Source organism: Cavia porcellus, unplaced genomic scaffold (assembly GCF_034190915.1).
Source record: "Cavia porcellus strain 051 isolate PalLab524CR breed Dunkin Hartley unplaced genomic scaffold, mCavPor4.1 scaffold_428, whole genome shotgun sequence".
NCBI classification, from domain to species: Eukaryota; Metazoa; Chordata; class Mammalia; order Rodentia; family Caviidae; genus Cavia; species Cavia porcellus.
The window spans coordinates 1-25239 of NW_026947911.1; the positions used below are offsets into that span (position 1 = coordinate 1).

The 25239-nt window shown below is 41.0% G+C and overlaps 2 long non-coding RNA genes across 6 annotated transcripts in view; one reads left to right on the top strand and one right to left on the bottom strand.

Moving 5' to 3' along the window:
* Positions 1–9356: 9356 nt before the first annotated feature.
* LOC134475182 (uncharacterized) lies at positions 9357–21077 on the bottom strand. Of its 3 annotated transcripts, none has more exons than XR_010046187.1 (4): positions 20526–21077; positions 16430–19439; positions 11479–11708; positions 9357–10686 (listed from the first exon to the last, which is right to left on the bottom strand). It is a non-coding gene; the product is annotated as an uncharacterized LOC134475182 (long non-coding RNA). The 3 variants fall into 3 exon arrangements; XR_010046186.1 differs by having other exon boundaries at positions 16430–16603; positions 17956–21071; XR_010046185.1 differs by having other exon boundaries at positions 16430–21070.
* A 30-nt stretch (positions 21078–21107) lies between these two features.
* LOC134475181 (uncharacterized) overlaps positions 21108–25239 on the top strand; it is a 69016-nt gene continuing 64884 nt past the window's right edge. Inside the window, exon 1 of one of the 3 annotated variants that reach the window (XR_010046176.1) lies at positions 21108–21422. This is a non-coding gene — a long non-coding RNA (uncharacterized LOC134475181). The remainder of the gene's footprint in view (positions 21423–25239) is intronic. The other 2 variants (XR_010046182.1, XR_010046184.1) reach the window with 2 other exon arrangements.

Below are 25239 nucleotides of genomic sequence, written 5' to 3' on the forward strand. Positions count from 1 at the left end.
AGGCCACATAATGGGGAATCATGATTATCACGTATTATATATTTGAATCATTAATTACATTAGGGAAACTATTCAGTATTCACACATGCGAGATTGATTTATTTCACTTATGAGTATGGTCTCAAGCTGCACCCATTTATTGATAAATAACTCAATGTGACCTTGTTTATAGCTGAGTAATACTCCATTGTATAGAAATACCACAACTTTTTTATCCATTCCTCAGTTGATGGGCACTTGGGTTGTTTCCAAGATCTGGCAATTACAAATTGTGCTGCTATAAACATAGGTGCACATATATCACTGTTGTATGATGCTTTCACTTCTTCTGGGAATATGCCTAAAAGTGGAATAGCTGGAATAAAAGAGACTTCCAATACCAGCTTTTTGAGAAATCTCCAGACTGACCTCCACAAAGGCTGTACCAGTCTACACTCCCACCAAAAGTGTAGGAGAGTTCCTTTTTCCCCACAGCCTCTCCAGCATTTGTTGTTGTTGGTTTTCTGGATCCTGGCCATTCTTTCAGGAGTGAGATGATATCTCAGTGTGGTTTTAATTTGCATTTCTCTAATGACCAATGATGATGAACATTTTTTCATGTATTTCTTTGCCATTTGTATTTCTTCATCTGAGAAGTGAGTATTCATCTCAGATGCCCATTTTTGGACTGGATCTTTGAATTTTGGGGGTCTGAGTTTTTTTAATTCTTTATGTGTTTTAGACAAGAGTCCCTTGTCTGAGAGAGAGTTCACTAAAATCTTTTCCCAGTTTGTGGGTTTTCTTTTTATTGTGCTGGAGATTTCTTTTGACATGCAGAAACTTTTTAATAAGAAGTGTCCCAGTTATTGATTCTGGGAAGTATTTCCCGTGCGGTTTGAGTCCTGTTCATGAATTCTCTACCTACCGCTATGTTTCTACCCATTTTGTCTCCCAATAGATTTAGTGTTTCTGTTTTAATATTCAGATCTTTGACCAATTTAGATTTTAAGTTAGTACATGGTGATAGACATGGGTCTAGCTTTAGTTTTCGGCAAATGGAGAGCCAGTTTTTCCAGCACGATTTATTAAAGAGACTGTCGTTCTTCCAGTGAACCTGCTTGGCTCCTTTATCAAAGATAAGGTGGTTGAGTGTGTTTGTAGTTGTGGTTGTATCTTGTAATCTATTCCATTGATCTTTGGCTCTGTTTTGATTCCAATACCATGTTGATTTTACTACTGTTGCTTTGTAGTATAACTTCAAGTCAGAGATTGTGATGCCTCCTGCCTTTTCTTTGCTGCTTAGAATTGCCTTTGCTATTCTAGGTCTCTTCTGGTTCCAGATGAATTTTAGGAGTGATTTCTCTAGATCTATGAGGTAGGATGATGGTATTTTTATTGAGGTTGTATTGAATCTGAATTAGAGTTTTGGGAGAATGTTCATTTTCACAATATTTATTCTTCTTATCCATGAACAAGGGATGTCTTTCCATTTTCTGAGAACATTTTCAGTTTCTTTTTTTAGTGTATTATAATTTTCCCTGTATAGTTCTTTCACTTCTTTTGTAAGATTAATTCCTAAATATTTCATTTTTTTGGTTATTAGTGTGAAGGATGTGGCTTCTCTTATTACTCTGTCAGTGAATTTGTTGTTGGTGTATAGAAATGCTATTGATTTTTCAGAATTGATTTTGTGTCCAGCTACATTACTGAATTTATTTATTATATTTAAGCATCTTTCAATGGAGTTTAGTGTATCTTCTATGTAGAGTATCATTTCATCTGCAAAACAATGATAATTTAACTTCTTCTTATCCTATCTTTACCCCTTTTATTTTTTGCTCTTGCCTAATTGCTGTGGCTAGTACTTCCAGTACTATATTAAGCAGGAGTGGTGATAAAGGACATCCTTGTCTTGTGCCTGATTTTAAAGTAAAGGCTTTCAATTTTTGGCCATTTAGTATGATGCTGGCTGTTGGTTTGTCATAAATGGCCTTTATTATATTGAGGTAAAGACCATCTTTTCCAATTTTCTGTGAAGTTCTTATCATGAATGAATGTTGGACCTTATCAAAGGCTTTTTCTGCATCTATAGAAATGATCATGTGATTCTTACTTTTGGCTTTATTGATATGGTGGATTACATTTATTGATTTACGTATGTTGAACCATCCTTGCATTACTGGGATGAATCGCACTTGGCCATGATGTATAATCTTCTTGATGATTTGCTGCATCCTATTTGCCAATATTTTATTGAGGATTTTTGCATCTGTGTTCATTTGGGAGATCGGTCTATAGTTCTCTTTTTAGTTGGGTCTTTCTCAGGTTTTGGTACTAGAGTAATATTTGCTTCCAGGAATGACTTAGGAAGGATTGCTTCTCTTTAAATTTCATTGAATAGTTTGAGGAGTGTCGGTATTAGGTCTTCTTTGTATTTCTTGTAGAATTCTGCAGTGAATCCATCTGGGCCTGGGCTCTTCTTTGTAGGTAAGGACTTAATTACATTTTCAATTTCAGTAACAGAGATTGGATTATTCAACAGTTTTACATCCTCTTCATCTAGCTTTAGTACCTCATATGTTTCTAAAAATCTGTCTATTTCTTCTGTGTTATCAAACCTTTGAGAGTAGAGGTTTTTGAAATAGGTTTTGATGATCTCCTGTATTTCTATTGGGTCTGTAGTGATTTCACCTTTTTCATTTCTTATTGCATGAAATTGAGCTTTTTCCTCCCGTTTTTAAATAAGGTTGACTAGGGGCTTATCGATTTTATTTATTCTTTCAAAGAACCAACTCTTTGACAAGTTGATTCTTTGGATTGTTTTCTTAGTCTCTATTGCATTGATTTCTGCTCTGATTTTTATAATTTCCTCTCTTCTTTTGGCTTTGGGCTTGAATTGCTCTTCTTTTTCTAGCTGTTTGAGGTGTAGCATCACGTTATTTATTTGTATTTGTTCTGATTTCCTGATGTGGGAACTCAGTGCAATACATTTTCCTCTCAGGACAGCTTTCATTGCATCCCACAAATTCCGGTAAGTTGTATCTGCATTTTCATTTTCTTTTAGGTATTGTTTAATTTCTTCTGTGACCTACTGTTTACTCAAGAGTGTGTTATTCAGTTTCCATGTGTTTGCAGGATTTTTGCAGTATCTTTTATCATTAATTTCTAATTTCAGAGCGCCATGATCCGATAACATGCAAGGGATGATTTCAACTCTTTTGCATTTGTTTAAATATGTTCTTTGAGCTAATATATGGTCTATTTTAGAGAATGATCCATGTACTGCTGAGAAGAATGTGTATTCTGATGTTGTTGGGTAGAACATTCTGTATATGTCTATCAAATCCATTTGTTCACAGGTGTGATTCAGTTCTGTTATTTCTTTGCTCATTTTCTGTCTGGTTGATCTGTCCCTTGGTGTCAATGGTGTATTAAGGTCTCCTGTTACAATTGTGTTACTGATAATTTGAGTTTTCATTTCTGTTAATAGTTGTTTTATATAACTGGGTGCTCTGGAGTTTGGTGCATATATATTTAAGATAGTTATCTCTTCCTCTTGGAGTTTTCCCCTAAGGAGTATGTAGTGATCTTCTTTGTCCTTTATGGTCATTGTTGGTTTAAAGTTCACGTTGTCTGCAAACAGAATGGCTACTCCTGCTTTTTTTTGGATTCCTACTGCATGAAGTATTGATTTTCATCCTTTGACTTTCAGTCTGTAAGTATCCTTCTGGGTTAGATGGGTTTCCTGTAAATAGCATATGGTTGGATTTTGTTTCTTGATCCATTCTGCTAGTCAGTTTCTTTTGATTGGTGCATTGAGACCATTTAAATTAATGGTTATTACTGTTAAATGCTGGTTTATTGTTGACATGTTATTTCTGCTGTTGCATCTTTATCTTTCTGTTCTGTTTAATTATCTGCTTTGCTTAGTGGGTTTTTCCTTTTTGTTTCTAAACTGTCTTTAAATATTTTTTGCAGGGTTGGTTTGGTGTTCATGAAGTTCTTCAGCTGTTCTTTGTAATGGAAGTATCATATTTCACCATCAATTTTGAATGATAGTTTTTCAGGATACATCAGTCTAGGTTGGAAATCATTTTGCTTTAGGATCTGGAATACTTCACTCCATGCTCTTCTTGACTTTATTGTTTGTGCTGAGAAGTCTGCTGTGATTCTGATAGGTTTTCCTTTATAAGTGATCTGTCTTTTCCCTCTGACAGCTTTTAATAATCTATTCTAGTGTTGGATTTCTGGGACGGTGATTATTATATGTCTGGGTGTAGTTTTATTTTGGTTATGACTATTTGGAGTTCTATATGCTTCACTGATCCTGATGTCGGTTTCTGATCGCATGCTTGGGAAATTTTCAGCTATTACTTCTCTAAATATCCTCTTGACATCCTTTATGTTGTCTCCTTCTTTTTCATTAATCCCTATCATTTTTATGTTATTTTTCTTTGCATCATCTTGCAGTTGTTGAATTGTTGTTTCCTGATTCCTTGTTATTTTTAAAAGATCTTTCCTTTCCTATTCACTAGCTGCAATCCTGTCTTCAAGGTCTGAAATTCTATCTTCACTTTCATTGAGGCGGTTTACAACTTTCAGTGGAGTTTTTTATTTCCTGTATATCTCTGTGCATCTGCATTATGTATTCTCTTTGTTTCTTATATTGCTCATCTAGGGACTCTATCTTTTTGTTTAGTTCCTCCAATTTTTTAACTGTGTTTTCTTTAGATATATTCAGAATCTCTTTCATTTCTTTTATCATTTCTTTTATCATTTTACCTGGAAGATTATTTCGAGTTTGAATTTCTTTAAAGCTTCCTGGAGTTATTTGTTAATTTCAGTAGCTATTGTGTCCGATATTTGAGGTGAATGGCATACATTTTCTTCTATATACATTGCTCCTAGGATTTCTTGAGATGGGCTGCAGGTTTGAGGTTGTAATTTGGTCTTTTGTTTTTTCATTTTCCTATATTTCTGTGTTTCATGTGTTATTTGAAAGCTTACTCAAGGTCTGTTGGAAATCCCCTTCTATGTTCGCAGCTCCTGAGACTCTGGCACCCCATTACCCTAAGTCACTCGGCCTGTAGAACCAATGGTCCTCTTCTGCCTGTTTAGAACTCCATAGTTCCAGATAAGTTGGGCTTCAGGGACACTGTGCGCCCACCTGCTTGTTGGAAGCTCCACAGTTCTCCAAGCGCAACATGGATGGGGAGGCGGATGTAGATGCCTCAAACCCACTTATCTACTTCACTGCACCCAGAAGCCTGGAGGGTCCCCAACATTCTGGGCTTTGGGCAGAGTGCGCTTAGCACTCACCACAGGTCGCGGGGCCTCTGGAACCTGTGATGCTCCCCTGCTTGCTGAGATATCCACACTCCTCCAGACACATGGGGAGGCAGATGCAGGCGCCCCAGATCCGCCCAGCCACTCCTGTGCACACCGATGGTGAGGTGCAGGAGTCCCAAATAGGCTGGGCTCCAGGGATAGCATGCGCCCGCCTATTTGTTGGAAGCTCCACAGTTTTCTGAGTGCTGCCAGGATGGGGAGGCGGATGTAGATGCCTCAAACCCACTTATCTACTTCACTGCACCCGGAAGCCTGGAGGGTCCTGAACAGACTGGGCTTTGGGCAGAGTGCGCTTACCACAGGCCGCGGGGCCTCTGGAACCTGTGATGCTCCCCTGCTTGCTGAGATATCCACAGTCCTCCAGACACATGGGGAGGCGGATGCAGGCACCCCAGATCTGCCCAGTTCCTCCTCTGCACACCAATGGTGAGGTGCAGGAGTCCCAAATAGGCTGGGCTCAGGGGATAGCATGCGCCCGCCTACTTGTTGGAAGCTCCACAGTTCTCCAAGCACAGCCGGGATGGGGAGGCTGAGAAGTGTTTTTTAAAAGCAATTTTATTTCACTATAATTGACATACAATTAACTTACTGGTTTAAACTACAAAATTCAATGAATCTTGACATGGAACAAGGATATAGCTCAGTGGCAAAGGGCTCCCTGGCAAGTACAAGATCCTGTGTTTGGTTCCTGGTACCCAAAACAAAACAAAACAAAACTAAAGCTAAAAAAACAAACAAACAAAAAAAACCCCTAAGAATCTTGACCTTCATGAGCCCCTTGAAACCCCTCACCCCAGTGGAGATGCATACATCATTTTCACATTTTCTTTGTGGCTCAGTGTAATTGCTTCCTTCCATCCTAAGCAATGCATCTACTTTTTGTCTCTGGGAACCAGTTTTTTTTTTTTAGAGGTGCCAGGTCTGTAACCACCCAGGATTGCGGGGGGGGGGGTGTTATTTGATTTTGTTTTTGTTTTTGTTTTGGGGGGAGCTGGTAGGGTTTTCAATCCTCATAACCATGTTAGGTTTCCTGTGTGCTTATCCTTGTCAGTGGCTGAGCCATCACATCACACTGTGTAGATGAACCACAAATCCTCATGTGTCCATCAGCTGAGGCCCTGTGTGGTGTTTCCAGCTTTGACCTTAAAAATGAAGTTGCTGCAGTCATTCTTGTGTTTGGATGGAGATAGCACTCATTTCCCCAGGGAAGGTACTTAGGTGTGAGGTTGCATCTTACAATTCTTCATGTTCAGCTCAGAAATTGTGTATCTATCTTTCAAAGTAGTTGTTCAAAGCAGAGTTAAGATTTCTGGATCTTCCTGTATTTTGTTTGTATATTTTTCAGTCTTTTTGACTGGATTTTATAAAACTAACCTAAGGAATGGTTTTTTTTATTATTTCTAAAAGAATTTATTAATTCTAGAATTCTATTCAACATAAAATTCAGCACTTTTTTGACTTTGGATAGAATTTTAAAGGTGGAAAACCCCCAAAATACTGTATATACGCACATATATAAATCACCTATAATCTTAGCATCACAAATCTTTTGCTATGTGATGATTAATCTTCATTGTCAACTTGATGGGCTTGAGAGCTGTCCAAGTGACTGGTAACGTGTACTTCTGGGCTCATCTGTACGAGTCATGGAGGAGTGACCCTAGGTACTACATCTGGTCTCTGGTACCTTCCTTCCTGGCACTGTCCCTCCACTCTGCTTCCTGGCCACCATGAACTGAGCATCTTTGCTCCAGCACACCCTCCTGCTGTAGTGTCCCTGCCTTGGAACCACCCAGGACTGAATCCCCTGAAACCATAAGCCAGATTAAACTTCTCCTCTTCTTAGTTGTGGGTCTTGGATTCTGTGTCCCACTAATGGGAAAGCTTGACCAGGACAATTGTTTTTATTTTCATATATATGCTTCAACCTATGCAGCTTTTGTAGAATTGACCATAATTAACCCTTACTCTGAGGTCAGATGTTTGAACTGTTTTCAATTTTTTTACCCCTTTAAATGAAATGTTTACAAACATACTGTTAAATGTATTGTTTCATGATTTAGAATTTTTGTGACTAATGGAATTAGATTATCCTAAAATGTAAATATTTACTTATTTTTTATGTTTGCTTTTATATAAATACCCAGAACACACAAATCCTTAGAAAGCACAATAGTGGTCCATGGCTGAGCATGGGGAATGGAGAATGACAGTTTAAGGAACCTGGGTTACCACTGGGGATGGTGGAGGTATTCTTTGCCAGGCATGATGAGGGTCTCATAGGCCTGAGTCATGAAATGCCACTGAACTGGGTGCTCCAGGACAGATGCTGAATTGTAGACTTGAATCTTGCCTTAATAAAGAAAGAAGCACAGAAGAGGAGTCTCCCTACCCCCACCACAGACATGCAGAGTGGGAGCCCCCTGAGGACAGTACTGGTCATGGAGAACTTTCCCAAACGCTTCTTCTCCTCTCTCTTCTGCTCAGAATGAAGGGATCAGGGACTTGTTACTGAGTGTAGGTAAAGAATCAAATGTGCAGTCTGGAAACAGGAGGCTTCATCTGTAAATTCTGTCCTTTGAGTGATATATTGGATGTATGTTATGATCAGGACCTGGGAGAGCATTACTCATCAAAAAATGAACAGAGAATTACAGAATTGTCCCTGAATCCACCCATCCCTTCTGGCCCCTTTATCACCTCTTATCTACCATCTAAAATATGTTAAAATATGCACGATACAAAATCCATTACCTTAGCCAGTGACCAGTTCAGTGTCATTAAGAGCATTTACCTTGTGCAGTCATGAGCACCATCCTGCTCCAGAACTTTATTTCCAAACTGCAACTGTGAACCCTCCCAGCAATAACTTCATTTCCCGTCTTTAAACCCCTGGAAACACCATTCTACTATCTGTCTTATGAATTGGACTCTGCTGGATAATCACATACATGTAATCAGATAATATTTTCCTTTTCTTTCTGTTTTATTTCACTTAACACAATATTGTAGGATACATATATAGTACCTGTTCATCCATCCTTTGGGGATTATTTCCATATTTTGTTTCATGGGAATAATCCTATTGTGAACATGGGAATGCAAATATCTGCTTGAGCTCCTGATTTCTATTAAGGTCTATAAGTAGATGTAGAATTGTTGAATCACAGGATAATTCTATACAATTTGGAGAGGACAGCTATGCTGTTCCCTACAGCACTGAGTCCATTTTACAACCACACAAACAGGTCATGAGGTTTTAGTTTCTCACTTTGATCCTCTGTACCAGGGACTGGGCACAGACTTTAATCAAGTTGCTGGCACTGATCATGCATCTGGGAAGCCTCAGACTACACTTCACCTGATGGGTTTGTGTGGTACATGGGGCAGTATGAACAGAGAGGGACTGGACCCAACCTGCACCCAGGTTAGGGTCAGTTCTGCAGTGATGAGAACTCTTTAGAGACTGTCCCCTTCTACACCATGGAAACCAGTAACCTAGTGACCCACGCCTTGCAGCTCCCCACTACCCAATGAAGCCCAGATGCCCCACAAAGCTGGCCTTTGCAGGGTGAGTGTGTGGATGCTCCACTTTCTGTGTTTTAGGGGAAAGAGCTAGATGAATCAGCTCTTGCTCCTACGTGACCAGTGGAGCAATGTTTGGCTGAGTCCTGAACTTAGTTGCTGACTTTCACAGTTCCCAGGGAACTGATGTTCAGTCTGGGATCTGCCTTGGGTGAGCTGGAAGAACTAGACTGTGTTCAAATGCCCTGTTCATGCCTGGGGCCCCAGTGAGTGCCAGAGGCTAGATGGGAGAGCTGGGGATGTAATCCTCACCCCTCAGTTCTCCTGGATCAGTGATAGGAAATCTTTTAGAGACCAAGGGCCCAAAATGCAACCAAAAGCTCACTCATTTATTATAGTGCCAACACTGCAATTAGACCTGAGTACTGACCTGAGGTTTTAGTTAGGAAAAAGAACTCATCCATTGACACATTTTGCCTTTAAAGAAAAATACAATCACAAAGTTTTCTATGACACAAACAAGTTTTTACTTAAAAGTGACAGTTAACATTTGGTATGCTTTCACAAAATTAATGATATCTTTGCTGGTGTATGCATACTGATAATTTGTCAAAGGTTGGCTCATTCTGCATTAGTTTCAGAGGAACACATGCAATTCTCAAGTCATCTGTTAATCTGTTTCATGTATCAGATTTAATAAGCTGAAAACAGTGGCCCACAAGCATAAGATGATCCAGAGTAACACAAGAATTCACCAGTGCTTTCATTGACTTAATTTTTTTTTGCTCTTTTTGAGACAGGATCTCACTATGTAGTTTAGTTTAGACTGCTCCCCAGCTCACTTTACAGCCCAGGCTGGTCTCAAACTTGCACCAGTCCTTCTGCCTCAACTTCCTGATTCCTGGAATTACAGGCATGCACCACCATGCATGGCCGATTTTAAATTATTTGGCAGAAAGTTCCACACTTCAAGGATTTTGTTTTTCACTTTAAAGATAGTAAAAATCAAACAAACCAAACAAAACAGAATAAACTCAATCAAAACAAAGCAAAAAACAAAGCAGTGAAATTGGCACAGAACTTCAAAGCAAGATATTAGGAAAACAATAATGGCTACCACAGTTCATCTCATTATCTTCACAATTGCTGTCCATTCCACAAGATATAGCAAAATCAAACCAAAAGAAAACAATAAAACCCATCAAACTGGAACACTGAAAAAAGCAAAACAATCAGAATGAAACAAAACAATGAGAAAAATATTGGATTTCAAAGATAAGATAGAAGAAAATCTCCCATATTTGCTATATTTCATTATGTTATCCTCCCAATAGATGCTCAGACCTTTGGTCCCAGACCTGCAAAGTCAAGCAAGCAATACAAGCATTCAGGTGCTTTTTGGACCTCAGTTGCTATCAGCTCAACATGTCCGCAGAACCAGCCAGTTGCTTATGGGAGAGAGCGATGCTGATTCTCAGCCCATGTGCTTGTGGTCTCACAGGAGGAGCTGACTTTTCTCTTCCTGGACCTCGCATGGCTTTTAAAGCTTGCCAGACAGCCTGGCTGGTTGTTTTCTTGGTGGGCTCCTCCTAGGCCCATTATGGCCCATTCTCGGGAGAAGCTGAGTTTTTTCCTCAGGATTTCGTTTTCAGAACTGCCAACTGTGCTGTCCTTTGTCATTCTTTCACACTCTGTCTTCTCAAGTGTTGCTCATTTGTCATAGAAATTATTTGTCCAACAGGTTTTTCTTGAAATTCCAATAATTGTATTTCCATATTTCCAAATCTAACCAGTGTTACGATGAACAATCAAGTTCTTCAAATTTGGCTTTATCTGGAGAAGAAAGAAAACACAGGGTGAGCTGGCTGTGTTGGCGCATGCCTATAATCCCTGCACTGAGGAGGTGAGGCAAGAGGATCTCTGCAAATTCAAAACTAGCCTGGGCTACAAAGTGAGCACAAGGTCAGCCTGAGCTGCACAGCAAGACACAGTTTCAAAAAACAAAAGCAAACAAACAAACAAAAAACTCCAGTGTTGTCTCCATGTCACAGAACTGTGAAAGTCTGGTACTAAGATTCTCCTTTGAAGCTACTACAATGGTAGCAAATTCTTTGTAGGTTTCCTGATGGCTTGTGGGATTGTCAGCAAATGTTGTAGAATTTTCTAAATGCATACTTAGAATTAGAAAATAATTCAGCTGCCTACTTTCAAGATCTCTTTCAAAAACCTGCAGTGTTGGATCAAATGTGTTGATATTACGATACATTTTTTCACCTGTTTTTCTAAACTTTGTAGTTTTTTGTTTAGTACACAGAAGTGTAGCATAAAATCTATGAAAACCGTGAGACTTTTATGTGAGGCCACATCAGTGACCTGTGGATATTTCTGCCATTTTTCATCCTAAACAGCCTTATTTCATCCAAGCAGCTGCAGATCTCCCCGGACACGTCAGCTGCTCAGCCATGGGACACCATTGTACCTAAGTAAATCAATACACTGAGCCATATTTTGCTATGCACAATAAAATTTAAAATCAGGCATCTACAGGAATATTTGTTTTAGAATGATAATTACAAGAACTAAGAGACTGGGAATAGTTCCAGTTTTCCTTCTAGAAACTCTCACCTTTCAGTTTCACCAAGTTTAGCAACACTTTTGTGGTTGGTGTCAAAGCGTCATCTGACACTTGATGTACAGTACCCAGCAGTTTCACCACACAGAGTGCACAGTGCTGTCCCACTGTGTGCAGTCACTCCAATGACTCTCTTCAGGCCTCCTGGGGTGATCTCTGCCATGTATTTTCAGTTTTGTGCTTTTTTTCCTCTTAGTCATTTTTTGGTTTTTAAACTTCATGTCTATGAAAAACATAAAAGTTTTTTAAAGGTAAAGCACCAAATACAAACCTACCCCTACAACAAAAATAGCTAATACTATTAGTTAACACTAAAGAATTGGGTGTTACCTGAATTCACAATCTATATCAGTGATTCTCAGTTGGGGTTCCTCTTGAATTTTCTGGCCATCAGCACAAGGAAGCAATGTTTTACTGACCAGCATCTTTTGGCCTGCCCTAAAAAAGGCATCTGAGTGCGTTGCCTACCTTGTGGGCTTTTGCTAGCATCACACCCAGGCCAAGCAAATATATCCTTGACTTTTTTTCATAAATTAGTCACACACAACTAAACATGATGCTGTTTATATATGCCAGGGGGACGGCATAACATTAAAAGTGTCTCTGTCTCTTAATTACAACCTCTTCATTAAAACTTAGATATTAAGTTTCAAATTTTCATAAGAAAACTCAAAGCTAAAATCTTGCATTAGTAAAAATAGATGTACTAAAACTCACACTTAATACGAGCAGAGTCAAAGGCCAAGGGTAAAGTGCCCTGTGTTGACAGGCAGAGAAAGATGTGGGGCAGGTACATGTCAAGAGGTGCCAAGGAGACCAGCAGTCACCAGAAGAGCTGAAGAACAAGACTCCCTTTGTGACCTCAAAGGGAGAATGACCATGTTAACACCTTGATTTCTGATTTTGAGTTCCCAGGCCTTTAAAGAACACATTTCTGCTGTTTTAAATCATTTGGTGTGTGGTACTCTAAGCTTTCCCTGGGAAGCTAATATAACAATTCACTGTGTGTGAGGCACTGCACCAAGTACTCCAGGTGACAGTGGGAAAGTAGCAAAGACCCTTCAGTGGGGGAGGCAGACTGTCCCCCTCTGTCCTTGGTGTGAAGTGAAAGCTTGTTTTCCCAGTCAGTGCCTGGTCAGGCATCATAGCTCGGCTCTTTGCTCATCTCTCTGTCAGCTTTCACACTTTGACAGCCCTCTACCCGGTTTGCAGTTAGATTTGGAAAACCTGAGATCTTTTGGGTCACCACACAGGCCATGGTGATCAATGCCTATGCTGAATCACGATCACTGTGGTCAGTTACACACCTGCACACCTATCTTCCCTCTAGGTTGTGAGGACCAGATGTCATGGGTTACTAAGTCTAGCGCCCTGCACATGCTAGACAAGAGCTCTACCACTGAGCGATGTGCCCAACACTGTCAGGGATTTTTAACATCACTTGTATTATTTAGCAAAGTGCCTGGCACAAGTGCCTAAAGACTACTAAAGAAACAGGTTAAGAACAAAGCTAACTTGGCATGCTACTACATGCCTGGAGAGCCAGCTGCTCAGAAAGCTTAGGCAGGAATACCATTTGACCTTATGAGTTTAAGGCTTGCCTCTCAAAAAAAAAAAAAAAAACAAGTCTCAAATAAGCAAAACAGATCACTCTGAGGTTATGAATATATCTATCTATATAGATAGATAGATAGATAGATAGATAGATAGATAGATCCACTTAAAGAGATGTTAGGAGTTTCATAGCCACAGAACTGTAATTGCCCTCAAACTAGCAATTACCCAAAAATACATCAACCTGTGAGTAGAAGAGACTGGCCAGGAGAAGGGACAAATCAAGGTGAGACTCAGAGTCGTGAGAACAAATACATCTGTAACTACATGAAACAGGTCATAGATGTAATGGCTTGTGGATGGATCAATGTGTAAAACTCACAAACATAAAGATAAGTGAAAAAGTCACACACACCCTCAGAAAACACAAACTGTAAGAGCACATACAGGGATATAAATGCACATGCATATGTATAACTGATAAAAACAGGACAAATTATTCTCTGGATAGTATTTATCTTGGGGGAGGAGAGGAGAAGCAGCCAGAAAAGAGGATAAGAGGTGGATGTTAATTTCATTTATGAACATTCATTGAATTCAACATTTTCCTTTCTTATTCCTTGTTACCAAAGCTTCACTTTCCTAGCTGCCTTCCTACGAAACTTGTCAAAGTTGACTCTCTGCTCCGTCTCCACCTCCTGGCCATTCTGTGAACTACAATGCTCTGCTAGAGAGAGTTCCTGACGCAGCCAGGCTGAGTGAGAGGGATTCTGGTTAATACTTTGGGCAGAAGACAAAGCCAGCCAATCAGCCAAGCCCTTCTAGTGTGCAAAAACCAGTTTAGGGGCCTTTTGTTCAAGCACACAACATCTCTCAGACCCAACACCCACATGTGCACTCAAATAGAGTGGGACAAATCCATCAACCTAGTCACCTCCTTCTGATTGCCATCTCTCCTAGGCACCACAGATCTCACTTACAAGTGCAGTTTGCAGGTCGTAAATATGAGGAGATATCTTTATCGCACTCTACATCTTAAAAACACCCTACACTCTTGGGAAAACAAATGTATTTAATATACTATGAGGTTAGCAATAATTAATAGCAACACTATGTAGAAACTTTAACATGTATTTACTTAGATTTTACTCATAAGGCAAAGTTTAGATTTTTTAATAAAATACAGAATTTGAGGATTAAAGGACGTCTATAGAAATCTCGTAAATATAGGAAACTATGTTAATGACCATATATATATATAGACTTATTACCCAATACAATTGTATCTCATTCATGTAGTAGCAAAATGCTTATTTAATAAATCCCAGTAGATGTAGATCAAGCTTTAAGTGCCAGGACCAACTTTAAAGAGATGTCTAGATATTTAACGGCTGCTTAACCTTTACATGTACACTGTGTGACAGAGAGCACCTGCTATTTTTGTATGCACTAAACGTATGCAGCCTTAACTCTGTACCTGACATTCTCCTGATCTCAACAACAATTTTCCTGGGATGGGGACAGAACAACCAACCACCAAAGCAGTGGTGCAGCTGCTCCCAGAGCTTTTCTTGTCTTGGTTCATTTAGGAAGTTGCCACAGTCCTCTGGGTCGCTCTTTGGGCCCTGTTTGTGTTTTCAAGAACTTTCTGACAATATGGGGACCATCGTAAGAGAGGCAGGAGCCACTGTGAGGGGTTTAAGAGTGGAGGAGAAAGAACTCCACATGCACCTTGGAAAATTAGTGATGCACAGCTGCAGAACAGGGTCAGGTCAGGGCGTTGGCAACACTAAGAGTGAGCAGCAGATGGAAGGGAGCTGCTTCCTGACCCAGGCTAACAGGATGCTTGCAGAGGGCAGGCCAGGCTCAACAGGCATGAGCTGCGAGATGGTGGAGGATGAGGACCCAATCAGATGTTAAGGGTGATCAGAAATCAGGGATGGAGGCTTATGGCCAGCTGAATTAGCAGGACACTTCCTAAGATTGGATAATGCAGATACCTGAGCCTGTCACAGAGTACATAGCAATTCTCCTCCATGACAAGACAGGAAACTCTACACAAGGCCCAGCATGAGTAGAGGTCCCCATCTCCTCTTTGTGAAGACTCCTCAGACCCTGTCAGGATCCTGACTAGGGTTTGGGCAAGGAGAGAATATTTGTCAGACACAAATGCAAGTGACACATGCCACTACCCAATACAATTCTTAAAAGTCAGGGCTGTGAAACAAAATAAAACAAAACCAGAAAGCTAAGATTAAGACTTCCTGAGGTAAGTCAGGAAATAGCTGTAGGAGAGTAGGCAAACCAGCTGAAGGTGATACTGCAGAATGTTCCTAGATTTAGAGAACAACTGAAGCTCTTCACCTCCTCCTCCAACACCCCTCACCCAGGAATGTCTTTGTTAACTAACAGTCAGATGCATGTGTGACTCAGGTGTCCGCCTAGGCAGGGAGCTGTCTCTGAAAATAACTCTGTGGGAATCCCCTGCAACAAACTTCACTGCATCTGCCTTATGGGGCTGCCTTGAGGAAGTGCACCTGAATTGCAACACTGTTTCCCATGTACTATTTTTTTAGACTTCTATTTTTCACAGCTGACACTGAATAACTAGTAAACATTCTTTTCCCTCTGCTGTTAAGAACGGCAATGTCCCACTGAGGGGAAGGAAGTGCAGGCAATGTGAGTTAGACACCACTGTTGGCCCATGAGAGATGCACACATGAAAATTGCTTTTTGTTTGTGTCTGTGATAGTTTGGATTGTAATTGTCCCTCAGAGATCCTTGTGGTAGAGGTTTGGTCATCAGCCTGTGGCACTACTGGGAAGCCAGCATGAAAGAATGTAAACACAACAACATATACAGAGCCTGGATGATAAAGATACAATTGTTCTCTCTGCTTGCTGCCTGCTGCTGCTGATGGGCCGATGTCTGCCTTCCTGCTGTCTCTGGGGACCTCACAAGCAATTTACCCCTTAGCCTCCTCAACTCTGATAGCTATAAAGGCAAGGGAGTAAAGTTCCCTCCAGCAAGGAGGGGGTTCTGAGTAGGATACCCACGAGGCAGTCTTTGTCTAGAAGTTTTAATGGGTTTAGAAAAGAGCTACCCTATGGAAGACTACCTACTTTTCAGGGTTCAATCTATGCAGTGTTGTGAGGAATCACTCAGAATGCTTCACATTTCAGGGATATCTAAAGACAACTGAGGACCTGACCCTGGTTGTCTGCATAGGCACACAGTGGGATATAGTTATGTGACCATGACTTAGCACAGGTGAACTTGTATGCACTGGATAGAACTCTACACAAGAATGTAAATATGAGATAACAACCTGGGTAAGAATTATACAATAAAAAAACACAGTGGTTCTCTGCTGTGCTCCACGCTGCCTACCTTTGTTGCTGATGTCTTGAACATGTACATTCTCTAATCTTGGGACCTCACGCATGAACATCTTCCTTGAGTCACCGAAGCAGGCCAACCAGTGTTCACACAGTGCCCATGCACAGGCCATGTACCCTCCAGCCAATGGCCTGCCAGATTATGCTCTGGAAAGGTCTGGAACAGCTGAAGGACAGTCAACAGATGTTTCGGTAAGGTCCCTGGAGGATCACAACTCAGCAGGCTCCATTTTGGACTTCAAGATTCTGTTTTGGGGCTGCTGGCCTTAAGGCCTAGTAGAATCCTAACTCCTATTTCAGTAATTCCTGTTACAATGATGTCAACCTAAATCAGTCACCCTGGAACCATGTCTACAATAAATCATTAATAGGAAAAGGGACGCTAAAAATGTACAAACAATAGTTACCTTTCTACACAGAAAAAGTGCAAATATTTCTAATTTTTTCTCCTTGTTTGTTGGACTTTTTGAAATGTGTGAATATTATCATAATTATCAAAACAATGATTAAGGGGCAAACAGAAAAAGAAAAATTAGAGGATGGGGAGAGGATTCAATGGTGAAACTTTCAAAGCCCCATTGCGTGGTGACCTGATTTAGGCCTCTGCTCCCTCCCACTGCAGGACAAGCCATTGTCCTCTTGTTTTTCTTAGGGAAACACAACAGCCTTGTTCTTCTTCCTTGATGGCCAGGGATGCATGGCTGAAGAATCAGCTGCAAACAGTTTCTCCTGGCCACCTCTGACTCAAGAACACCATGGAAATGCTGTTTCTCACCTCCAGTCTCTGTACAGCTGCTAAAATAAGTGATTGCTTTTAAGTGAGAAAATTAAGCATGGAAAAGTGACTGGATCTGTTTAAGGTCATTTCTGCAATTGTAGAGTCAGCATGCAGACCCTGTTCCTGGTATTTGACAGTCAGCTCCTGCCACCTGAGGCAAGGGATCATTCTGCTACAGTACATTGCTTGGGGACAAAAAAACTTCCATCAAATAATAGCAAGATTCTTAGCCTTGGACCTCTTGATTCATATTCCACATGCAAGAGTCTGAGCCTTGAAAATATCTTCAATCAGCTTGGACCTAAAACTACAGTTCCCTGGTCAGTCATTTGGACTGAACATCCACCATAGTACATTCCCATAGCTTAAATTCCAGGATAAGAAAGGGAGGGCTGGAATGTATCTTGAGGTAGAGACTTGCCTAGCAGTTAGAAGGTCTTGAGTTCCATGCCCAGCATGAGATTGTATAACTGCTTACAAGTGATTTTTAAGACCAGAGGGAGAATGAAAACTGGACAGAGGAACACTATTTGCTATAATAAAGCAAAAGAAATGACAAGCTTAGTGCCTACACTAAGGAAATCTGATGAGACCTCATTTCACTATAGAGCCTTATAAGTAGTGAAATTCTGTGTGATACAAATCTAAAATTGTGTGCTACTGCTTGTTTTCTTTCTGTCAACAAAAGTGCACCATTTTTGTGTCAGACATTGAGGTGAGTACTGAGAAACAATGATTACCTGTTGTTTTAGTTACTTTTCACTGGTTGTTGAGACAAAATACCTGATGCCCAACATGAAAGAATGAAGGGTTTATTTCTTACAGATTGGAGGTTTCAGTCCATCCTCAGTTGGCTCCAAGGCAAAATGACATGGCTGAGAGGCAGCAGTTTGTGGTGGATACAAACAGCAAGCATGAACAGCAAAAGAGAAAGGCAGGCCTTCTTCCCACAGGTACACTGTATGTTCGCTCCACCCCTGTGTAGATGTAGCACTCATACCACCAATCTAAGTGTTAGACAATGAACCATTCAGAAATGCTAGATTTGGCCACATCCATGATTGCATGAGGCTTGAATGGTCACTGACATAAACCATGACACCAGTAGAGACAAAGAGCCTGCTCTCATACTCTCACCACAAAGCTTACAGTCTATTGATATTTATCAAATCACTATCCAAATATGGGCTGAGCATTCCTAATATGAAATCTGAAGTCTGAAATGCTTCAAAGTCCAAAACTTTTTACTACTGATACAGTGCCAAAAGTAGAAAATTCCACAGCAAGAAATTTTGTTTTCAAACACAAAATGTTTTTTAATTAAGATTATTGGCACATTTTAGGTGTAAATTATGATCATGTTAACCACGGGAAATTTGTAGCATACATGATATGAATCTTTTTTCTCCATTCCCCTACCTTTCCTTCAAGTCTCTTCCCCTCCTTATTTATGAAAGGTTTGTTTCTTTCTTTTCTCATTAATTTTTTTTGCCTTCCTTCCTTTCGCCCTCCTCCATCCCTAATTCCCCATCTCATTAGATAACATTCACAATATGTATTTTATTTTGGTTCTTATCTACATTTTCAATTTCCCACAACAGGAAAACAACTCAGTACACATGTTAAACATGACATTATTAAAAATATAATGTAAAATTATCTTCAAGCTATGAATATGAAGTATATATGATCTATAAATAAATTTCATGTTTAGACTTGGATCCCATCCTCAAGATAACTTATTATATATATGCAAATTCTCCAATAAACCAAAAATTCACAAATTCCAAACACATCTGGTTCCAATCATTTTGTATTAGGGACAGTGAATATGCAGATGTTTAATTAACAATCTTATGGAAGAAGTACAAGGGCTGATCAAGATATACTAATTATAAAAATAAAACAAATAAACAGCTAATATTAAAAATTTTTAAATTTACTACAATAAAAGATATGTGCCCATTAATTCTCCTTTAAAAAATACCTCCTTAAAATAAATAAAATACACCTCCTTGCTTCAAAGACACTTCTTCATTTGTTCTTGCTTTTTTGAAGCAGTTTTGGAAGTCCACTTATACAATTGTCTACAAATTGAGATAAATAATATAGTGACTGATGCTGCTGAGTGCCATCCAATGGAAAGGACAGCTCATAAATATATTTTGGTGTGTCCTCACCCACCTGATTCATCAGATCTGGACCCTTGTGACTTCTGACTTTTCTGCAAAATCAAAATGACCATGAAAAGTAAATAGTTTGAATTGATTCAAGACATTGAAGCAGCCACAACAGCAAAGCTAAGATCCTTATAAGAGGACATCCAGAATTGATTCAGAAGAAAAAGGCAAGAATGATGGAATAAGTGCATTCAAATGAAGGAGGAACTGGGTGTGGTGGTGCACACCTGTAAACTCAGCACTTGGGAGGCTGAGGCAGCAAAATCTGAGTTTGAGACTAGCTTGGGCAACACAGTGAGTTCAAGGACAGCCTGAGCTGCATAGCAAAATCCTGTCTTAAAAAACCAAAAAACAACAAAAAAGAACACCTAGCTGATTGGTTTAGCACAGTTTTGTGTTTGTGTTTAGATTACTGACTTACTAAAGATGGAAGACCTTCCCTGTGTATGGTGGGCAACCAATAGGCCTGCATCCTGGATGCAGTAAAAAGAGAAAGTAAAATGTCTGGCTCTGCCTCTTCAGAAGAGTTCGAGTGCTTGCCATCACCTTAGGTGTCATTTCCAGTCTCCTAGCACAGATTCTTTTGCTTCCTGCCAGGGACTCTTCCAGGACTCTGCAGTGAGGTCCAGGACTCAGACTATTGACTGGATCTTTTGCATCTCCAAGGAGAACATGGCCCTTTTGTGTTCTCCACCTGACTCTGCAGATGGCCTTCCTAAGACTCCTCTGTAAATCCTTTAAGTGTCACACACACACAAATTAAATCTGACCCTCTAGTGAACCCTGACAAAAACTGCCTCTACTACCTGTGCAACCTCCCATGAACAATTTGCTGCCTCACTCATGTGAAAAATACAAGGCAGAACTGTAGTGGTGCTGTGCTAACTATGGGTTAGTTAATGGAGGGGTTGGTGTGAGGTCTCTTGGGTTAAAATTCTATCCACTGCTTTGTCATTGGAAAAGGTATTAAATATTGGTGTCTAGGCTCACACAGCTATGAAAATGAAGATAATTGCTAACTCACACTCTTGTAAGAATTAACATATGTAAAGTGCCTCAGAGAGGCCCTGGCCTGACACAATAACTGGTACATATGCTTGTTATTATGTTATATTAACATGTAAACATACTTTTAAGTTATGAAGACATTAGACGACAGATACCGAAAGCACTCCTTTCTCTGCAATAAAAGAAAGGCAACAAAGCAAATAACAATGGCATCTGAGCACTTGCTATATGCTAGGAACCATGGGAAGATCTCTGCAGGGTTTCATTGGATCTTTACAGCAGTGCCAAGGAATGACTACTGCCATTCATCACGGTTCGTTTTTTGAATAAAGTAAACCCCACAATATTTCACAACAAAATAATAGGAGAATAACAATAGTGGAAATTGAGGCTGTGAGAAGCATAGCAGTGTGCCTAATGTATCAGGGCCAGAAGTTTTGAGTCCAGACATCTATAAATTCCAAGCCTCAGACTCAGTCCACTCCTCTGCTTTGTCTCACAGTGGGCCTGGGGTTCAGGGTCTCCCAGAAGCCTCATCAGAGACCTCCACCTGCAGCCAAACCCTGCTTCAGTGGGGACCTAACCCCCACTGCCAGGTCCACTGCCTCATTCTAGTCCCACTGGCAGGCTTGCACCTACTTGGCCCCAGCTTCTGGCCCCGCCCCTCACACCGCTTCGCCCTACCCCCCAGCCTTGAGTGAAGGTTCCGCTGCCCCCGCCCCTCCCCCAGGGGGCCGCGCCCTGGACGCCCGGATCCGTGCACCTCCACATCCCGCTCTGTCTCGCCCATCCCCCAGCCTCGCCCATCCCCCAGCCTCGCCCTCGCAGCTATTGCTGGTCTTGTGTGTGGAGTCGCCATTTTGCTGGTAGAGATGCCATCTGGAGACCACAGCGCTCCTCTTTCCTCGGCCTAGGCTGCTGTGGGGCGGGGGATGGGGCCTGGGGCCTGGGCCAGGTAGGCGGGCGTGAGCCGGGGGCGAGCGGCGGTGCGGCCTGGTGGCCCCGACGTTAGCGGCGCAGTGAGTCCTGCCGGCGGGTTCGCGGGCCGGGGCGGCAGCGGGACCGGCGCTCGGGGCGACCCAGCCTGGGTCCTGAAGGGCCCCTAGCTTCCTTTCTCCCTCCTCTCCGTCAGGGTTAGAATGGCCAGGCCTCGTGTGCAGCCCCGGGGTCTTGGCCCAGCCAGGCGCTGTTGGGAGCCCAGCCTAGCTGTGGGAACTGAGGCAGGCAGCTCAGGTCTCACATGGCCTCTGCTGTCAGTGAGCCAGGCCATGCTGAGCCACTGATATTTACCCCCAAAATGACGATTTTATTCCACTCGGAGCTCCTCCCTGCAGAGACAGAGAGGACCTAGATGTTACAGAAAGGTAGCAGTTATTATTCTACCTGGACATGCTTTGGCTCAAGTCCCTTCCATTGATAGGGGGGTTTCTGCTTCTTTTCAAATTGGCGCCACTTGGGTGTTTAGGCTTTGTGAGGAGTCTGAATGTGGCATGGGGCTTTGAGGGATGAGCCAGTGTGATCAGCAGTTCAAAAATTTAAATCCACAAATAAAACTAATTCACCAACATTGTTGAACCTGCTGCAGGATACCCATCTTGTCCATATTCGGCTGTCTCTAACCATTACTCCCCTGTTCTGCTCACAGCATTTATGTATTTGCATAGTGTTGAATATTTATATTATATGCATAGGTAGAGTTTTACTTAGTTATCCTGTTACTGACCATGTATACAAATCTAGTTCCTCTTAGAAAAATTGGTGTTGAGCATGTATCTTTTTTCTTGGGATAAATTCCGGAAATTGGAAATAGTAAATCAAAGTTCTGTGTTCTTTCCCTGGCGCTTGATATGAATTGCTTCCTAAACAAGACATGTTTAAATAGACGACTTTCAAAATCTAGGTATTTGTCCAGTTATCTGGACAAATTTGGTGTTCAGCAAGGTGTTGAGTTCTTTTCTGTGCTGGCTAAGAAACAGGCCACACAACCTACTGTTTGATTTTGTTTTTAAGTCATGTATCATGTTCATCCTTTTGTTTTGATTGACTATTTTTTTTATTTGGTTTTATTCCCTTTAAAATAAATTTTTAAAAAAATTTTCTTGCTATGCATGGTGGCGCATGCCTGTAATCTCAGCACTCTCAAGGGTTACACAAGAGGATCACAGAGAGTTCCAGGCTAGCCTGAAATACATGGTGAGTTCAGGGTCAGCCTGCAGTACGTAGCAAGATGTTGTCTCAAAACAAAACAAACTAATAAGTACTTTTTTCCTCTTTTCTTATTTTATATAGCACAAGTAGATGGTAAAACAGAAAATATGAAAACATTTATAGATTAAAATTTTCATAACAGAATAGTTATACAATAATGATTCTTATACTGTGTTCAGTGATCCCAGGGAATTCTCCATGAGCTGTATGCCCATATACTTTAGTTTTTTTTTTTTAATTTTTAAGACAGACTTTAAATAATTTACTCAATTCCCCAGATTGGGTTTAAACTTGTGGTCCTCCTACCTTAGCCTCCCAGAATGCTGAGAGTGCAGGTATAAGGTATCTTCACTTGGCAATTCACAATAATTATGTATGTTTGTGGGATGACATGCACTTGTGATCTATGGCTCCTTTGTAGAAAGAATCAATCAAGTTAATGTGTCTACCACCTTACCTACAGATTGTTTCACAGTGAATGGGACTGCCAATCTCATTGTTTAGCAGTTTTGAAAGCTATACTTCTTATTAACTGTGGTCACCATTCAGTTTATTGTAAAATTGAACATTTCTTCTCCATTGTGACTGAGACTTTGTATTCTTGGGTGAATATCCTCCTTTCCCCCTCCTTCATGGAATTGATCATTTTTTTAAATCAATGTGCCCAAGAAAGGTGTGGAGGCTCAAGATAGTTGGGGCACACTGCTCTCCAGAAGACCAGGTGATGGTGCTCTACAGCCCCTCACATCGCTCCCAGTTTGTCTGTGTTTTTTCCTTAACATAATTCTGTGAATTATAGCGCATGGCCATGCACTGAACTACACTAAATTCTGTTTTAAAATTCTTTTTTATATTGAGCCAGGGTTTCCATAAGTAGCTACACTGCTGAGACACCATTCTTGAACATAGATTCTTACATGTCTGTGTGTGGACGCACATTGATGTCAGAGACATTGCATTTTCAAAGTCAGTATCCTCTGACTTTGAACACACATCCTTCTCTCATCCATGTATTATTTCATGATCAGATTCCTTGTCCTCTTACCCTGTGGCCCAGAGAGATCAAGCTCAGCATCTGCACAGCTTTTCCTGGTTCTCCTGACCCACACTGATGCCCCGCACCTTCTACGTTGAGGGTAGCAAGGATCACATTTTCCTCCTGCTTCAAGCAGTGTTGTGAACAACAGTCTTGAAAAGAAAGCTTGAAAAGTTATACAGATCTCTGTGTAGGATAAATCTCTATTTTTAGACCTCAAAGTCTGGGGACACCTGTGAGAGCTGTGATGGGAGCTTCTGGACAGGGCTCTGCCCCACCCACCATGTTCTTCTCAGTACTGTTCAGCACTTGCCTTAAAGTCTGCCATCAGATGGGATCACAGCACATGTCAGGGATGTATTCCTGAATGAATCACCCTTGTGGGGCCCAGCGTCTTCTCCATTTGTTGGCCACACTTGGTGGTTCTCTTTTGAGTTAGAAGAATTTTTCATCTCTCACAGAATGGACTCATAGACACCTCTTTGACACCTCTAATACAAACTCTCTGCCTATTGCTTGTAAGGAAAGATTTCTTATTGTGGATTCTACATTATTCTTTTTCTGTTTTTCAAATGCAGTGAATCAGATCTTTCTCTCTCCCTTCTATCATGGGAAAGCTTTTCCAACATGAAAAGATCAGTAGATTTCTTACATTTTCGCTGTAGATTTTGGTTATTTGGGATTTTCTCTTCTATGAAAAAGCAATGGTAGCCAGTCTCCTCCAGTAATGTTTGGCCAAACATAATCTGATGCTTGAATATTAACGACCCAGAGTAGCAAATCACAGTGAGAGAAAAATCAGAGGTGGGTTGGGACTAGTAGAAGAGTACAGGCATATGGATGAGTCCAACACTGAACAGAAAGCTAGAAATCAATAGATGTAGAAATTGTACAAGTTGATGATGTCCTTATGTGCTACTGAATTGAACATGTTGAAACTAATGACATCTTAACTTTTAATTAAAATTATCTTAGACTTTAATGTTGAGAACAATTATAGATAATAAGACTAAAATGAAAGCTGAAAGAAATACAAGGGGTACAAAGGAAAGAAGGGGAAGGGAACAGAGGTTCTCTGCAGCACTTGGCTGGAAGTGGAGCTCAGGATTCTTGCCATGGAGCTAGTAAAAGCGCCAGTTCTGAAATTCCTTAAGAAAGGGTGCCTAACCTTAGTTTTCACTTTGATCCCAGAGCTGGCGAGGTCACTGGAGTCCAGCTGGCACAAATTCTGCAAGTCCGACTTCAGGTCATCAGGTACTAGCCTTGCATCAACAGAAGGAGAACAATCACCAACTGTCCTTGTTCCTTGCAGGCCCGAGAACTTCACAGTGCCTGTCACAGACAGCTCTGTGCACAAATCCACCCCAGCAAAGTTTCTCATTCTTCCTTGACCCACTCACTTGTACATGCCTCAGGCTTGCCAGAGATCCCAAGTCTGGCAGTCTTTCTCCATGTAAAGTGTCTTATGCAATCCCCAGAGGCCCACAGACCCAGGCCAATCCCTCCTGAAGGCAGGGCTCAGCTTCAGTGAGCTCAGGTTGGTCCAATTCAGCTGGGGCATCTTGTGGAGTTGAACACCAGCCTCCTGCTCC